Raw genomic sequence first — 15,852 nt, forward strand, 5'->3', positions numbered from 1 at the left:
CATTCATTTCTTTGGAATATATTTTAGCCACTATACAAGCAAGATTATGAGGCAAAGCTAAAGGAACTTCAGCCAAATTTGAGTGTTGCTGATATGGAGAAAGCACTTAAAAGTATTCGAAAGGATGTGAATCTCAAGTATGGTCGAAAAATGATCAAGGTATGGTTAATTTAATTATTCTTAACATAAAGTTGACTTTTTAAAGTGTTCAAGTGTTTTTTGAGATTGGTCATATGATGTTTGTTTACAAAATGATCAAGGTATGGGATATGCATGTATTGTATGATTAAAAAATACAGTTGAGTGTGACGATTGCATGTATTGTTTATATGTAGATTCTGTCTATTGTCAAACCAACAAATGGTGAAGATTGGTTTAATATCTTGTGGAGCCTCCCATTTGATGATAAATCATCCATTGTCACATTGGAAAAGTTGTATAACATCTCCATTGCAAAAGTCTCAAAGGAGACACAACTAGCAACCCTCAGAATCTTAGGTCAGATTCAAATTTGAGAACAAGTTATGGGATGCCAAAAGCTGATAGAGAATTCATAAAGTGGATGGCAAAAGAGGCATGGATGGATCAATTGCTTTGTGAATCTGAGAGGTTACTCTCTCAGGTCTTGGTTGCTAGTCAACAAGCTAGCTTTGTGCTTCCTCAAGATCCTATGTTGAGAGAGTATTTTGGGGAAATACAAGCAATGAACAGACTTGAACTTTATGAAGATTTAAAGGATTCAATGACTGTTGCTACAACTACAATAGGACAAATGGAGATGACAAGGGCATCTCGACGATTGGTATTTAGGTAAGCAATACATGTTTTTTCCTTTTCAGTTAAAAATCCATCCTTAAGTACTTTGCTTTTGTACTAAGACTCTTATTGTATGCAGATTCTTGCAATCCTTAAAAGTTGTTGGTAAGGTTGAAAAATTGTTGCCCATATGTCGAGTATGGACAAAAATTCAGGACTTAAAATTCTGTATGTACTCTCCAAACATGATAGAAAAAGAAGGGAAGCAAGTGCTCTCTGAGTGGGAGAGAAAGAACTGCCCGTGGTGGCTCGATATGAAAAAAGGATGTTGCATCGAGGAGGAGGTAGAGCTGTACACACAGCATAAAAAGGGAGAGATGGGTTCATCAAGCTCAAATTTAGTCCACGAGGTTGATGCAGTCATTGAGGTTCAAAAAACACTTGAGAAGATGACTAAAAAGGACAAAGATTCAAGTATGGAACTAAAGAAGGGTGGTAGGCCACCAAAAAATCCTAGTACTAATAATGGTAAGTTCTCTTGATCTTTTTTCAAGCTGTTATTTGTTTGTGTAACATATGTTGTTATCACTTTGTGTCTTTACATATGTGGTGTGGGTACAGATGTGCAGGTACTGCAGTCTACACCCATTTTGAAAGGATGTAAATGGAAAGATAGGTCTGTCTGCTTTTTGTACATTCCATTGACCTCTCTAACTTTGAATCAAAGTGGCACATGTGATGCTTCACATTGCAAGGTTTGGTGCTATGATTATGTCGAGTTTGGGAAGCAATTGTCTGTCTCAAACTTCACACAAGCCTATATAGACATGAAGGAATACTTTGTGGGTCTTGGAGGTGAAAGAAAAACAAGAAATGGTAAGAGTGTTGCTTGGGTTGCAGATTTTGTCATTATTGATCTTCCTACACAGCTAGAAGCTCTTGGAGTAGAGGATTCCATATCTCCATCTTGGAATTTATTAACAGAGGACCATGTACGCTACTCCTTGCTAGTAGCGGCCACAGTTGTTTCAGATTTTGGCTGGATCCTAGTTATGTGTGCTCCTCATGTTCTTCATTTGGTTGAGCATTATGCTAGGATTAGTAGATTGGAGTTTGCATGTCGAATGTACATGCAATGCTTAGATGCATATTGTACAATCAAAGTTGGTGGTATTGATCATAAGGTGAGACAATTGTCATACAATGACCTGTTGAAAGAATTTATGCTCTTGTATAATGAAATGGCTTGTACTAAGTATACGTTTAATTCTTTTCTTATCTTTAGGTGGATGTTGTGGTCTTATGCCTTCTTCATCGGGCTGGTATGTCTTGTGTTTGTAATCCTTGAAATGCTTCCATGGTTGGTACCAAATTGGGCATTGCTTTTGGAAGTAGTTTGTTTCATCATTATTTACCAACAAGTGAGTAGACTATAAAACATGGAGAGAGTATTCCATGGAGAGGTGCATTGGAGAAGGCTCCATGCATGATGTTGTACTTCTTGGAGTTCTTGTGTCCAATTTTTGGACATGTGGTGGACTTAGGTACTGGGACTGGTTCTATGTAAAAAGCATGCGTGCATTCTGGGAGAGCATGCTTATCTATTGAGAATGATCTTGACATTTGCAATTCTATATTGCAACCATTTTTGGATGGATAGAAAGGAAAGGGAAATGTGTTAAGCAACTATGGGACTCTAAACGATTTCGAAGATGTGGAAATGGTTGTTATTCTTCCAGACGACTAGTAAGTATGTTACTCTCGTGTTTTATCTTTTTAAACCTATTTGTTGGAGAATATTATTATCAATGAGGCATTGATATTGATTGATCTATTTTAGCTTTTTGCCTTCTTATGCAGGTGCTATGGTTGAGATGATGTGTAATGACATTGCATTCAATGCCCCCATCAAAGAGAGAAGGCACCATCACAGTATCTATGTGGATGACATCAGTAAAGAAGATTGAGTCTAGTGATTTGACATGAGTTTTTCCCTTCAAGCAATTCATTTTGCTTGTGATGCACTAGTATTGAACATGCATAACTTTTGTGGTGTCTTGCACCTATTTCATTTGCTAGAGATGTAGTAATCATATTGAAGAACTATTAGTACATCATGTGAGTACCCACCATGAATCTTAATCTCAATATCGCATATTCAATTTTGAGCATGTTGGTTTCATAAAACTTTTTCTATTTGCTAGAGATGTGACAATCATGTCATATCTTAGTTAAGGTTTGCATGTCAAAACTATGAGTTGTGTACAAATGATCATCATGGTGAATTGAATCTTAAAGTATCTCCTTGATGCAACTAATAAATGTTTCGGCATAGATGCATGCAAATTTGCACCCTAAATTCTTCACCATGTGACTTGCAATCATTTCATCGATAAATCACTATCTATCATGATAGTATGAATGATGGATGATATAGGTGGAGAGTGTTGAAATGAAGTAGACATGAAAAGTAGTTTTGTGAATAAAGGGATCTTATAAGCCCTAAATACTATTGGAAAGAAATGTAATTAAATGTATATAACATCTTTGTGGGGTAGTTTTATGACTAAAGGGTGTGTGATGTTAGCGGCATCTTTGTGGGGTAGAAATGTATATAGTATCTTCTTGGGGTAGTTTTATGACTAAATGGTGTGTGATGTTATGATAAAATTGTCTATGAAATCACAATATAGGCCATGCTCAAAAAAATGTGCTTAGACCAAGACGCTCAGAGAAAAGATGTACCCTTGTTTGTGGGGGTTGCAGTTAATCCTAAACCAACAAAAATGCATTTCCTTGATAGTGCCTACCTCCTCTAGCCTTAACTATCATGCAACTAACATGTCATATTCATCAATGCAATGTGTGGGGAATCTATCAGTACATGGGTCTTCAAAGATGGCAAAGATCTCATTGGATTACATTGTTGAGCATGTCAAGACGGCTTGATTTGATAGATTAGAATATGCGAACAATTATAGCTTGGATAGCAGGAGAGCAAACTATTTCAAAAACCCAATAGGTCTCGAGTGAAGGAGTAGCAAAGGAATAGAGATGGAAAGCACAACAGCAATGATATTTTTTCTGTTGGTTGTCCTGATCTTGATGAAGCCAATTTCTCAAGGGGTCCCTCAGTAACCCAAGATTGCTGTAGATGAGATTGATCACTTGGAGGAGGAACATAGAGTTCCCAAGAGTGTCATTCACAAGATGGTCATATTGCAGGAGGAACTGTGGGAAGGCCTTCAATACTATAAGAACCCACAGTTTGCAAAGTATGTTGCTGAAGGCTCCCACTGTGCAAAGTGTTGAGCCCTTGTCTTAAAATCCTTGTGTAAATATAAAGTCCTTCAAATATCTCAGACTTGATCTCTTAGAATCTTGGATATATAATACCCGATACTTTTTTAAGGGCTAACCACCCCTCTAATATAGTCAGCTAACTTGAGTTAAGTAGTAAATTGTCTTCTTTGAAAAAAAAGTAGTAAATTGTCTTTGTATTTATCCATCTTTAGATACGATGGTGGTCTCTTTTCTAAATGTAGAAGAGTAAAACTTGGCTATATACTACCTAGGTATATAACTATAGGGACTGACTATACATTTGGCTTTTTTATATAACTTTAGTTTTAAAGGAATAATTTGCCATTTATCTATCCTTGGATACCTGTTTTATGAATGCTTCACTCAGCTAGACTTTATAATTTGAAAATGTTGCATTTAGTTGGATTCGAAGGTTTTATTTTCTTATGGCAACTCCACTCAGTTGGACTTTATAATTTGAAAATGTTTCCCTGAGTTGAACTTTATAATTTGATGGACATTTTCCAATAATATAGTACGATTATATAGCTTGCAATTCATTTAGAATTTGTGGTCACTAGCCCTTTAGGCTCATTCTTTTTAACTATTGTCAAATTTCAACCACTGGGATGTGACCACAAATACACGGGTTACCACAAATCCTAAACAAATGAATTGGATGCCATTCATCTTGTAATAATAGAATCAAACCACTGCACTGGTGGCAATTAATATCCTAGTGTGCAACCAACCACTACATTGACGAACACTTATCTTGATGACTTATCCTACAATACCACCTTGTTATCCTAAAATGGATCGTATTGTTGAAAATGCTATAACTAAACAGTCCCCTTTAGGCTAGTTCTCTTTATTTATTATCAGAATTCAGCCATTGGGACACCATAAACAAATGCATTTTCTAATATTTCACCAGCCCTGTGGTTGAAATCTGACAATAGTTACAAAGAACCATCCTATTTGTGGGAGCTATTTTCCTTGTGTGCAACCAAGGAAAATGTAATTGGATCCCATGACATGCCATTAAATGACTAAAAATAGGCATGGTGGTTGTTTGGCATGTACTAAAAACAAGTGTGGGGTTAATCTATCATTTGGAATTTACAAAAACAAGCACGGTGGTTATTTGGGACACATGATGAGGATCCAGTTGGTCTTTCTTGCACCACATGATGAGGATCCAGGTGGCCTATAGACTGCACATTCATCGGGGAGACATGGGCATCGATCCCCATGGATCAATGCTCCAATACGACTAGATCTCAAGTCATTCTTCATAGCTTGCTTGAACAGGTCAAAGCCTATGTGTGTTTGGCAAATTGGAAACAACAAACATTCTTGTCTTTGAGTTTCTTGACATACCAAGGCTTCCAATGCTCAAAGCTCCTCTGTCCAATTGAAATGTCAGGATTTTGATCCATAAAATTAAGATACAATCCGTCTGCTGACCCAACATGCAGGCCCCCTTTTTGCACTACGAGGAAAACAAAACAAAATATAGTATGTGCAAATTAAATTTGACTAATTTAAGTACTAAGAAATACAATAATTTCAACCACCGAGCTAGTTAACAAACTATTGTCTATTCAACCACACTAGTGTTTGAGCTGAACCAGCCATGGTTGCATGATGTTCCAACCACCGGGCTAGTTTAGTAAAATAACAATATATTGATGTTCTTTTGTGAAATATATTGTTGTTCTATTGTGAAATATATTGCTGTTACTTTTCGTTCAACTACACTTGTTCAGAACAATCACATAACTGGTGTTTGAGCTGACCCAACCATGATTTCATGATGTTCCAACCACCAGGCTATCACATTAAGTCCAAGCGAGCCTAGTTCTAGTGTTTGAGTTGACCCAACCACAGTTGCATAATATTCCAACCACTGGGCTGGTTTAGGATAATCACATTAAGTCTAAGCAGCCTAGTAAACTATCCCAAAGCTCAATCAAAATAGCCACACTGGAATGGTTTAGGCAACTATTGACCTGTGTTGTATCAAGAAATGAAACAAGTAAAATATCCCAACTCTCAATCACAAACAACCACTGGGATGGTTTAGGCAAGCACTGACCTGCATTGTATCAAGCATGTGTATAATGCACGCTCATCAAACATCTTGCGTCTCGTCTGCTTTCTACAGATTTCCTTGTTATTTGGAGAAACTCTCATATTTTCATGTCAAAAAATCACCACCATTGCAATGACTTGCACACTTAGGCTGTCTCTCCTTTTCTTGCATTTTGTTGAAGCCCATAGACTATTCGGATCGAGATGATCGGGCATTGCTTTTGCTCTGCATGCATCTCTCGAGGTGTTGGTAGGGTTTTCACTCTATGAACTTTAGAGTGCAGGCTAAAGCTTGTGAAGACTCAAGACTGGTATTTACCTAAATGGCCTGATGTTGCTTTCTCAAATGCTACCACTAATCGTGACATCATAGCTCGTATTCTTCACTCTAATGGTAATGATCGAATGCGTGCATCTGCAAACAACTGCTTCCTCCTGATGCTCTACAAGGATTCTTCTGTTCCTTGTGCCCTGACTAAGTTTTTTAGCTTTTTTGTCTTGCAGCCTCTGTATGCTTCTCTTGCAAGCAATGGTGAGCTACATGTTGCCATCGTGACAATCAGTGAAAGACGACAATGCCAAACCAAAGCAGAGAGAAGCTAGCTTGTGAGGCAAGCAAAGAATAGAAGACAACTTACCCGAAAGATAACAATGCCAAACCAAAGACGACACAAGGTCACGTCGAGGTGCGTGCAAGTTGCAAGGCGGGGGCGGGGGCAAGTACTAAATCTTCTAAGATTTGACAGGCGAGAGGTGTGGAAATTCAAAATTTGCGGAAGTAGTGAAATTTTTAGCCACGCTGGTTTTCCCCCCTCCGGCGATACACGTCAACAGAATTGGATATCCCAAACAAATGCAATGTGGCCTCAAATTCTTTAAAACACAAATAGGCCAAAGGGCACACTATCGGGTTTGATGCTGTGTATTATGAAATGAAATGACCTTTTGCATGCTTATGAGCCATATAGCAAGCAAGTGCATGGAAAAAGAAACAATTCAAAATTGTAAATAGTGTTGGATTTATTAAAAGATCTTTGCACATGCACAAATTGCACATTTTCAACTTCTTCCATTTCAGGGTGAATCTAGATACCAATACCAACAACTATCAAGGTTTTAAGACCACAATGCAATAGTCCCACTAGTTTGGATTCCAAAATTTATATCCGTTTTGCTTTTCAACAAATCTAAAAAAAAGTTATGGAGTGTGCCCTCAAATGGGTGTGCATCATTTTAGCACAACATTGAGGCCCGGTAATCCATGCCTAATATTCTCATTTAGGTGTGTCCTTGGGTTGAGGAGAAGCTCACATAGTGTACTTTTGATTGATTACTTGGTTGTATATATGTACAGAATAAAATTTTGATGTTTTTGAATAAATTGCTATATCCTATAGTCTTCAGGATGCATGCTTCACATGCAGCATAGCACTTGTAATGCTTTAACGGTCTCATTCCAAATCCTTATTCAAGAAATTTTTGGCCTCATGTTCAAGTTTGGAATGTGTATACAACTTGAAGACAAAGTTTTCCAAATTTCATTGAGCAATGCATAAGTTATGGGTCATGCAAGATACCTATATATAGGAAAGTCCCCGAACCTCACCAAAAATGGCTACACCCAAGCAAACAATGACCCGCAAATCCTCCACTATCCTAGAGTGATTGAACCCTTACATGTGTAAATTTTATGGGATAGAATGAGCTAATGCAAATGTGGCACATGCTAGCATTGCTAGAAGTGCCAGTGTCCACAACTGCTGCTACTGCTGATGTGAATCAAACATCCCGTTGTTGGAGAAGTGTGAGTGCCAGTTGTTGTGGCATTCTTGCTTCAACGGGGTCAACATGTTGTTTTAGTGGTGTGGCTACTGGTGGTGAATGAGAGAGGGCTGTGGGTGCAGATATGCACGAGTACGAAGGAGAGGAAAACCTATCTAGTTGTGTGGGGGGATGTGCAAAAGTTGCGAAATCATGACGTGGCCTCTTCGGGGGATGTGCAACTAATTCTGGAACATAAGTCAAGTGTGTATATGGTGATATAGGGGGTGGGGGACCAAGTGTACAAAAAAGGAAAGCAATGGTTGTGGATGTGGATGTGGGGGATGTAGTGGTTGTGGCTGTGGCTATGGCTGTAGTGGTCGTGGTTGTTGTGGATGCAGGGGATGCAGTGGATGTAAGGGATGCAACCGTTGTGGCTGTGGAGGGGGGGATGCAATTGTACTTAGGGATGCAACAGTACTTGAGGAGGTGGGTGCTGGCCTTCTTTTAAACTTTAGTGAGATCAGGCCTTATCCTCTCTCTTGCGTGAGCTAAGAAGTGCAACAATGAAGCTACAACACAGAAGTCAAAATGGATTCAGTGCCAGTAATGACAAATAAGCTTAAGATACATTTTTACTCATCTAAAAATACAATCAAATCACAACAAATTTATTTATGAGACCTTGTGAATGTGCTGACTAACCATTCATGTACATCTAATACTAGGCTTTAACTGCAATATGCACAACTATCAAGGGACAATTGAGAGCCATACCTATAGTGTCTATGAACACATCGCATCATATCAAGCTTAGAGTGCACCACACAACTTTTAAGGGGGGAGATATGAGAGCCAGAGTAAGCATGTGAAAACATCTCTAAACTTAGACTGATAGAGGACTACCACACACAACTCTCAACATTGATAAGAGAGATGGGTGCCAGACTAAGTGTCTAAAAAAATTGAGATTGCAACACACAACCCTCGCAAGAGAGATGAGTGCCAGCCTTAGATAAACAACAAACATTAAAATCAAAGCAGAGACTACAATACACAACTCTCATAAAAGAGATGAGTGCTAGCTCCGAATGCAAACATGCAACATGAATATTGAAACCGAGACTACAACACACAACTCTCACAAGAGAGATGAGTGCCAGCTTAGGTAAAAACATACATTAAAATCAAAGCGGAGACTACAACACACAACTCTCATAAAACAGATGAGTGCTAGATCTAAATGCAAACATGCAAACATGAATATTGAAACTGAGACTGCAACACATAACTCTCACAAGAGAGATGAGTGCCAACCTTAGGTATTAATATCAAGGCAAATATTCCAACACAACTCTCGTAAAAGAGATGAGTGCAAGTCCTCCTAGAGCCATCTTGGTCCTTCTGATTGACAACTTCTTTGACATTGTGTGCCCAATCCATTACTCCTTTATTTTAGAGGATACCAACATAGCTTTGTCACCCTCTTTGCAGTTAGTTGATCTAACTTGTGAACCCCTTTCACTTTTTGTAGGCTATTTCTCAGGTTACAGAGCATCGCCTCTTGGGTGTACAACAAGAATCTCTGAGGTGTTGGTAGGGTTGTCACTCTACAAATTTTAGGATGTAGGCTACCACTTTTGAAGACTTGAGACTGGTATTCACTTGAATGACTTGATATTGCTATCTTGAATGGTTGAGGAGAAGCTCACATAGTGTACTTTTGAATTGCATGTATATACATAACAAGATGTTTTTGAATAAATTGTTATGTCCTATATATACTATATAGAAATTTATTCAAAAGCATGAAATTTTTATTCTATACATACATGCAACCAAGTAATCATTCAAAAGTAAACTACATGATCTTCTCCTAAACCCAAGGACACACCTAAATGAGAACATTAGGCATGGGTTGACGGGCCTCCAATGTAGTGCTAAAGTGATGCATTCCCATTTGAGGGCACGCTCCATAACTTTTTTTTGATTTGTTGAAAACCAAAACGGATTGAAAAAATGGAATTTAAACTAGTGGGACTGCTGCATGGTGGTCTTAAAACATTGATAGTTGTTAGTATCTAGATTCACCCTAAAATGGAAGTTGGAAAATTGCAATTTGTGCATGTGAAAATATATTTTAATAAATCCACCACTATTTACAATTTTGAATTGTTTGTTTTTCCATGCACTTGCTTGCTATATGACTCATAAGCATGCCAAAGGTCATTGCATTTAATAATACACAGCATCAAACCCGATAGTGTGCCCTTTTGCCTATTTGTGTTTTGAAGCATTTTAGGCCACATTACACTTGTTTGGGATATCCAATTCTGCTGATGTGTAACGTCGGAGGGGGGAAAACCAACAGCGGGCTGAAATTTCGCTACTCTCGCAAATTCCAAATTTTCACACCTCTCGCCCATCAAATCTTAGAAGATTAAGTCCCTATAACTTGTTCCCATGCTACAAATCCCCTGCAACCTGCATGCACCTCGACGTGACCTTGCACAAAATTGGGTTTGCCATTGTCTTCTTTCAGGTGACTTGTCTTCTATTCTTTGTTTGCCTCACCAGCTAGGTTCTCTGGGTCTATTCTGGACTGATTGTGGCCATGGCGTCAATGGCAACATGCAGCTCGCCATCGCTTGAAAGAGAAGCAGACAGAGGCTATGAGGTAGGAAAGCTAAAAAGCTAGGTCAAGGCACAAGAAATCGAGTGCGGGTCGAGGAAAGCACTGTATCGAATTGGCAAGGAAAGACACTTTTGCAACATCTACAAAGGGAGAAACAACAAGAAGAAGAAGACTCCTTGAAGAGTAGTAGTAGAAAGCAGTTGTAGATGCACGCATTCGATCATTGCCCTTGGAGCGAAGAACACGAGTTGTGGTGTCACGATTGGTGGGAGCATTCGAGGCAGCAACATCAGGCCATTCAAGTGATTACCAATCTCAAGTATTCACAATCTTTAGCATGCACCCTAAAGTTCGTAGAGCAACAACTCTACCAACACCTCTAGAGATGCACGTCCAAGAGGCGATACTCTCTAACCTAAGAAATGGTCTAGCTACTTCTTGGAGCTATTTTAGTTCCAAGCCATTTGTGACCATTTTCATTACGAGTAACAACAGTTCTTTAGAGCCACTTTCACTACCGAAGTAACATCAACAATAGTTTCTCCAAGAATAGAACTACATTGAAATTGAAACAAAAGAAATTACATTCGATAGTTTTTGCGATAATATAATTGAAACAAAAGAAATTACATCCAAAGCAAACATTTAACAAAAGAGATTACATCCAAAGATGCTAGCACTTTGTCTTTGTGACACTTCTTTAAACACTTTTAGCACTTGTCAACACCATCACTGTGGCGGGACCTAGTGTCACTTTTTGCCCTTGTTAACACTTTCTTACACTTTTGACCTAGTGCCTCATATGCAAGGGACAATATGAGCACCTCATAGTTAGCCATTTCTTATAATTTTGAGCTAAAACTCCTCGTATGAAGGGGAAAATACAAGCACCTCGTAATTGAACATAACCTTCTTTGTAGCAACTTCCTTCAAGGTAGTGGGAGAGAGAACTAAACCTGGTGGTGAGCTCCCTATAGTCAAGCACAACCTTTGACAGTGGGAAAGAGAACTCCATCTGGTGGTGAGCTCCAACACACTGATGCTCTTAGCATGCTGGAGCTCACCACTAGGTTGAGTTCTCCTCCCCCAGTGCTGAAGGTTGTGCTCAATTACAAGTGGCTCTCCACCAAGTTGAGTTCTCTCCCAGTGCCTAATGGAACAACGATGATATACTGTCAAGTTGAGTTCTCCTCTCCCCTGCCCATGGATAGGCATAGAAAAGGCCTCATGTGCTTAGGTAGGAGCTAGTTCTCTGCCACTATAGGCTGGGTCTCCACCTCTTCATGGTGGTTTGCAAATACAGCACCAATACCAGCTTGTTTGTCATCGAGCTTACTAACCAAAATAAGGGCACGATGTTGAAAAACCCTTGACTACTTGAATAGGTCAAGACCCAGAAATGAAAGCCTGGAAGGCTCTCCAACTTGAGGACATTCGTAGCTGATTAACAGGATCAAATGCGACGGACCTGAAATTTGTTCTACAATCCCCCCCTTAAGACCCATTTCCCTTGGCTCCCCATCCTGCAACAACTAGGCTTGGTCATGGCTATGGGTGGCGGAGTGTTGCAGGATGGAGAGCCAAGGCAAACAATGGATCCCATGACTTAGGTATCATTATGAAGGGGCATCGAGGTTGTAGCAAAAGATTCATCATAGGGACAGAAGGGAGCTTGGAGAGTGTGGAAGGGGGTAGGAGAGTGATTTCCCTGGGTGCGGTGAAGTATTTCTCTGCCCTTAAGGCCTTTATATAGATAGACTTGCTGCCCTCCCACTCTTTTCCCCTTTGTTTCTTATGTCAGTTTGTCGACTTTGGGTGCCTATCGTTGGTACTAAGAGCACACAATCCACCCAATGGATTTGCTGGTAGTGTAGGCTGACCATGTACATCATCATCTAGCCATGACGTGTGATTAGATGGTCGCCATGGGATAATTTCTCGGTCATCGGAGCCAAGATCATAATAATTTAATGGGACGAGGCGGGAGGAGCAGTGGCACATACACCCAGCTTGTTGGTAGCCCAGCCTAGCGTAGGCGATCATATACATCATTGTCTAGCACATGCACCCAGCTTATTGGTAGCCCGGTCTTGCATGGGTGATCATATGCACGTTCCTTTCACACATGCATGCACTATGTTTGCTTACCACACTTAAGCCTACATCTCTCACCAGAATACGACTCGAGGTCCTAAGCTACACTTATACTACAAACAACAACACCGAAATATCTGTAGGTGATAAAAAGCCTCGGAACCCTGCATACTGAGAATACCCTGCTCTTCTTGCAAAAGCCATGGTAGGAAAGAGCCAATATTTGGCGCCACTGTCAGGGATACTAGCATCTCAAGTAACGAGTAAACATACGCAAGTATGTGTAAAAAACAAACTACCACTAACTTTCACAAACATAGCACTCAAGGGCAAGGAGAGTTAAAAAATTTTCCAACTCTAGCCAAACATATCAACCCCAGGCATCAACCTTGGGTTATTACCTTAAGAAATTTCTTTTATTTCTTAAAAAGAAGCCACTTGAAGAACAAATTAGGCTAGGTAATGGACACCAATGCGTAGAGCTCGCAATTTTGAACATTTCACCTCTTTACAGAAGAGTGATTTGAGCTAACCATCAAAAGTTATGGCCCGGTAAGAGTTTAGGGTTTAACCCTAACCCTAAACCCATTCCTATAAAAACCCACTCCACCCCCTCAATCTTCTTCTTTCACATCTAGCCTCCGTCCTCTTCCCCATTTCGAGCCCTATGCAAGACCCTCCTCCCTCTCCATTGACCACCACCCTACTCCTATCCTCATCGGTGAGTTATTTTGAGCCCTTCTCGCAGCAATAACCTAGCCATCCACCCATTGTCCATTCGCCCTCAACAATCCTGTTACATTGAGAAAGACTCAGGAGAGCATTGAAGGTAATCATCTCCTCCTCCCTTTGAATTTATGTCAAAGTTTTCCGTCCATCAAGTTCCACCCCCCCCATCCCCCCCCCCTTCGCCCACTCCCCCTCCTCTACTCCCACTCCCTCCCTCCCTCCCTCCCACCCACCCACCCCCCCTCTCCTCCACTCCCCCTCCTCCACCCCTCCCACCCCCCCACCCCCGCTCCCACTCCACAAACCCCCCCTCCGACCCCCCCAACTCCCGCTCCACAAACCCCCCCTCCAAAACCCCCCCCCCCCGTCCCCCTCCTCCCTCCACCACCCACCCTCCTCTCCACCACCACCACCCCCTCCCCTCCCCCCCCCTCTCCACCACCCAACCCCCCTTCCCCCTCCTCCCTCCACCACCCACCCCCCTCTTCCTCCCCCCCCCCTCCCCCCTTCCACCCCTTTGCTACAAACCTTTAATCAGTGAGAGTCTAGTTGGCCTAGTATGCTATTTTTCATACAAGAAGTTCTCAACTTCAAGGGGCTTGTAAAAGGGTATTTGCATGACTAAACAAAGCATATGGGTCATTCCAAACTATTTCATTTTTTTTCTACCTTAATGATGGGATTCAAAAGTTCCAATTTAGGTAGGTGCATGATCAGGTGATCCAAGTCGTGGTGTCTTAGACAAAAGCACTAATAGTGACTACTATTATAGTATTTAGGGTAGGTAAAATTCATAAATTAATAGAAATGATTGTGATTTTTAGGAATATCATACCCAATCGATCGAACATGCAACTTGCTACAAATTGACAATTCAAGGTAAATAATAATAATCATTGTTTTAGAGCTAATAAATAGTATTATACTAGTAAAAAAGGTGGCCCACCTTAACATGCACTTACCCATATATGATGCATCTAAAGTTAGGTCAATGGTTGCCAATCATTGCTATAGAGATGTGGAAGTCATTCCATTACATAAGTACTTAAATGACAAAGATTTACTACTATCTAGATTGAGAGAGCATGTGGAGTATTGCATGTCTTGGATTGAAAAGGCCAATGGTCGAGGAGTAGATAAAATCATATGAAACATGGATCTCTCAAGTAGTCGATTACTACGACAGATTAGTGATTTCTTGTAACAAGAATCCCACTATATGAATCAATAAGAACTTTGCCATACACTTTGAATGAGGAGCCAATGGAAAGATAGCACATTGAATAATGAGAGAAATATCTTGAGCTTTGGGGCTTAGTTGCCTTGAAGATCACTAAGCTGCACCGGCCACTAGGCCTTGATGACTTTGAAAATCACTATGTTGGACTAGCAAAATCCTCTTAAATACGTGAAAATGAATGATTTTGTCTAGGTAAGGCCATGTCATTATATATACTCAATTTGGATGGGCATTACACTCACACATGTAGAGGTTGAACATGTCATCAATAGACTAAGAAAGTGAGCATCTCAAGAGCATACAATATTGGACTCCTATAGCTAGAAGAGGATGTAGCAATCTAGTTAAATACAAGTATTGTTGAACCAAGCAACGGCAATGCAACAAGGAATTCGGCCCAACAAGGTGGAAACATGTGAATTCCATCGTGTGGATTCACAAAATAGCAAAAGCTCTGACAAAGAAGTGTGTTGTCAAATCACCACACACATGTAAAACAGCATAAGAAAACGTCCAATTGACAAAGGATATAGAAAATGAGAGACACTGTGTTATTATACATGATATCCTATAGAGTTGAGTTTGTTGTGTTGTCATTGTAATGAATCCTTGCAAGTTGAGCTTGCAATGTTATCATTGCATTGTATTTAAATTAAATTAAATTACGTATGTATAACTTTTTCCCAATTGGCCACTCTTTTGAAACAACAAGAGTTGATGGTGTATGTCAGCATCATTCCTTTGAACATTGTAATTGCATAATGTTGCAACACTGTACAACTATGCAATACAAACACACTAGAAGGTCTTGTAATATTATTGTTAATGTTCATCCTTTCTAACAAAGGTCTTATTTTGATACTAATTGAGGTGATTATTTCAAAGCTTACTTTGACCTTAGTGAGAGTTCTATTTATAACGATGCCCATCACTTTTTGGGTCAATTTCCAATCTAAAAGCATCAAATAATCGTGAAAAAAATTGTATGTATCATAGTATTGTAAAGTTTTGATATAAGATATAAAGACATAAAGCTAGTTTCTCTCACTAAATTCTTGGTTCCATGGCTCATCTTTGAAAAGGGTCTATATCTTAGGCATGTACCTATAAGTGAGCAAACGATTTCTTTCAATAATATGTCATAAGGTAAAATAACAAAGGTTAAAGTACAACCTTGATACTTGAGATATAATTTCATCTCAAGGATTGGCTTATGAAAATCATGAATCTTTTAAGC

General features: G+C 39.7%; 1 pseudogene; it reads left to right on the plus strand.

The window, feature by feature from the left end:
- The first annotated feature begins 958 nt into the window (after positions 1-958).
- On the plus strand, positions 959-2,503 carry LOC147902338 (uncharacterized; annotated as a pseudogene).
- The last annotated feature ends 13,349 nt before the right edge of the window (positions 2,504-15,852 follow it).

The sequence above is a fragment of the Dipteris shenzhenensis genome, chromosome 4 (genome assembly GCF_047967505.1).
Source record: "Dipteris shenzhenensis isolate YYH24624 ecotype China chromosome 4, Dip_SZ_1.0, whole genome shotgun sequence".
NCBI lineage: Eukaryota > Viridiplantae > Streptophyta > Polypodiopsida > Gleicheniales > Dipteridaceae > Dipteris > Dipteris shenzhenensis.